Source organism: Tamandua tetradactyla, chromosome 2 (assembly GCF_023851605.1).
Source record: "Tamandua tetradactyla isolate mTamTet1 chromosome 2, mTamTet1.pri, whole genome shotgun sequence".
Taxonomy (NCBI): Eukaryota; Metazoa; Chordata; class Mammalia; order Pilosa; family Myrmecophagidae; genus Tamandua; species Tamandua tetradactyla.
In genome coordinates this window covers 178,481,633-178,485,108 of record NC_135328.1, presented here as the reverse complement: position 1 = coordinate 178,485,108, position 3,476 = coordinate 178,481,633, and the positions used below count along the sequence as shown (strand labels likewise).

Sequence of the window (3,476 nt, the reverse complement as noted above, 5' to 3'; positions counted from 1 at the left end):
GCACTGAGTGTAACATGGCAAACAATATTTGCTTCTGCATTCACACTTAATTTTTCTATTTTTAAAAGAAAATGATGCTGCTTAAGCTGTGAATGTTTTACCTAACTTATTTTTTTTTGTTTTAATGAATACATCAAAAGCTAAAAACTAGCTAGTTTTTCAAGAAAGGTATTATATAACCAAGACAAGCTCAAATTTATAATAAAGGCAACTTGCATTCAAAATGAACTCTACCTTTATATTTCATCAAAAGGGCAAAGATCATAAATTAACACAGTTGTTTACTTGAATTATAAAAGTAATATGATTCAGTGTGAAAATAAGGGACTGTCTACAAATCTCTGACAGTAAGAAACTGCAATATACAATGCATACAGGAGTCATACAGAGGAACAAACTCACACAAAACAATATTTTAATACTTGTAAAATCCACATCTTTCTTTAAAATTGTTTATGAAAAAGATTCTCAAATCAGAATCAACACCTTGTTAATCAAGCATCAGGAACCCACATTACAGCTATTTAATATAAAAAGGGACATCTTTCCAAATAGTTGTTTTCTTCTAATGTCTCTGTTCTAGAATTGTACATTCTCTTCCACTTCTCTATACCCCTATTGCGTCATTTCTTCAGATCACAAAAAGTCAATTTGTTGAACACAAGAAATGTGTTGATATGATACTATATAAACCATAACATTTTGTTTTTGACTATCAGCAGTTATTAAGCCAGCTGGTAACCGGTTGGTAAATGCCTCCTCTGTCAACTCCTTACTTGGTCCATCTGTAGCTGTCACCATTATGCCAATTCCTTTCTCTCTGAATCTCTGAAGGTCTAATTTCAGAGGTTCTATATAACTGTCAAACCCTAAGTAGATATGGCAAAGAGAATTTCTTCTCCATTGATTGTCTTCTGTTTCCTTTGATGGTATCTTTCACTTGCTTCAGATGTTTTAAGCCGATGAACTCACACATTCTTGAATACATTTGTTGGCATCTTTTGCAATCTTTCTTGTTTGAGGTGTGGCATTTTTCATTATTCTTGCCACATTTGCAATTGGAAGAGAATATATCTTGTTCTCTGAAACTTTCTTTTGAGCCATTTGTGTCTTCATGATTACTCATGCTGTCCTCAGTATCATCATGAGGCTGTATGGTTTAATGAATTTCTTCAATATAGTCTGCAGAAATTCCTAGTTGGGAAGCATTTGTTGTAGAACTGTCACTACCCAACTGCTGTGAAATACCATCAGAACATTTTGTGAGTGGTGCTTAGAAACACCTCTCTAAGGAGATATCTGGTCTTTGCTCAATTTCAACATAAAAGATGAACATCTCCAATGCATCCCTAGTTGGCTTCCATTACCAATCGGCTTTTTGGTTGAACAGAAAAAAAAATCATTCTTCTTTTTTAATGTAAGCATCTAGAACTATAAATTTTCCTCTCAGCACTGCCTTTGCGGCATCTCATAAATTTTAGCATGTTGTATTTTCATTTTAATTAATGTCAAGATATTTCTTAATTTCCCTTGTAATTTCTTTTTTGACCCATTGGTTGTTGTTTTTTAAGTATTTGTTGTTTAATTTCCACATATTTGTGAATTTTCCAGTTTTCCCTCTGTTATTGACTATTAACTTCATTCCATTACGATTGGAGAAGATACATTGTATGATTTCAAAATTTTAAAACTTATGGGACTTGTTTTGTGGCCTAAGATATGGTCTATCCTGGAGAATGATCCATGTGTGCTAGAGAAGAATGTGTATCCTGTTACTCTTGGGTGAAATGTCTATATATGTTTGTTAGGCCTAACTGGTTTATAGTATCATTCAAGTGTTCTTGTAAACAGCATATATTTGGGCCATGTATTTCTATCCATTCTGTCAATCTCTTGACCTTTTGACTGGCCATTGACACTTAGAGTTACTACTGATAATGCACGACATTCTTCTGCCATTTTGCTACATGGTGTTTGTAAATATACCTTTTTTGTTCCTTAGTTCTTCTGTAATGCCTACCTTCATATTTATTTGATTTTTTTGGTTTTGTACCATTTTGACTCCACTTTATTTCTGTTGGTATATATTTTCATATATTTCTTTCTGATTGCCATGGGGTTAAAATTACAGTCCTAAATCTATAACAATCATATTTGATTTGAGATCAGCTTCAATAGCATGCACCTACCCGGTTTATTCCCCTTTGACCCCAACAGTTTTGTTGTTCTTGTCACAAATTGCATCTTTTTTTTTTTTTTTTTACATGGGCAGGCACTGGGAATCGAACCCGGGTCCTCTGGCATGGCAGGCAAGCATTCTTGCCTGCTGAGCCACAGTGGCCTGCCCACAAATTACATCTTTATACAGCATATTTGCATATTTCCTAGACCATAAATTTATCATTACTATTTGTACATTTGCATTTTATAACCTGTAAGAAGTAAAAAGCGGAGTTATATACTAAAAAATATAATAGTGTGGGCATTTTCTGTTACCCATGTTGTTACCTTTACCGGAGTATTTTCTTTGTGTTGCTTTACTTTCTAGTATCCTTTCCTTTTTCAGCATTGCTTATAGAGCAAGTCTAGTGGTGACAAACTTCCCCAGCTTTTGTTTATCTGAGAATGCTTAATCTCTCTCTTATTTTTGAAAGAGTCTCACTGGATATAAAATTCCCACTGGAAATTTTTTTCTCAGCACTTTAAGTATTTCATCCCACTGCCTTCTTGTCTCCATGGCTTCTGATGAGAATCAGCATTCAATCTTGTTTGAACTCCCTTGTACATAATACAAGTCTTAGCTGCTGTAAGTCCTACAATAGAGCAATCCCAGAGAGGGAGAAATTCCACTTCAGACAAGAGGGCAGTGGGATGAAATAATTAAAGTTGCTTCTCTCTTGCAGCTTTCAGAACTCTCACCTTATTCTTTGCATTCAATAGTTTGACTATGACTATGTGCCTCAGCATATTTCTCTTCAACTTTACCCTTTTTGGTGTAAACAGGGCTTCTTAATGTTCATATTTCTGTTTTTGCTTAGTTTGAAAGTTTACTGTCATTATTTCTTTGAATATTCTTCTGCCCCTTTCTCTTTTTTTTTTTTCTCCTTCTGATACTCTCATAATCTGTATAAGGTATGCTTGATGGTGTCTCAGTATTTTAGGCTTTTTCTAATTTTCCTTCTGGTCTCCAGCCTGAATCATTTTAATTGTTTTGCCTTTGAGTTCACTGGTTGTTCTGCCAGCTCCAGTCTGCTGCTGAAACCCTCTAGGGAAGTTTTCATTTCAATTATTATGGTTTTCAACTCCCATAGCACTGATTGGTTCCTTTTTAAAAATTCTGTCTTTATTGAGAGTCTAATATTGTTCATTCGTTGTTTTCCTGATATCCTTTTGTTCTTTTCTGTATTTTCCATATGTCCTTGAGCACTCTGAGGATTATTTTTTAAAGTCCTTGGTATATCCACAGTCTTCTTAGT

The 3,476-nt window shown here is 34.3% G+C and overlaps 1 pseudogene; it reads right to left on the bottom strand.

Moving 5' to 3' along the window:
- Nucleotides 1-636: 636 nt before the first annotated feature.
- On the bottom strand, nucleotides 637-1,296 carry LOC143657974 (nuclear transcription factor Y subunit beta pseudogene; annotated as a pseudogene).
- Nucleotides 1,297-3,476: the final 2,180 nt, after the last annotated feature.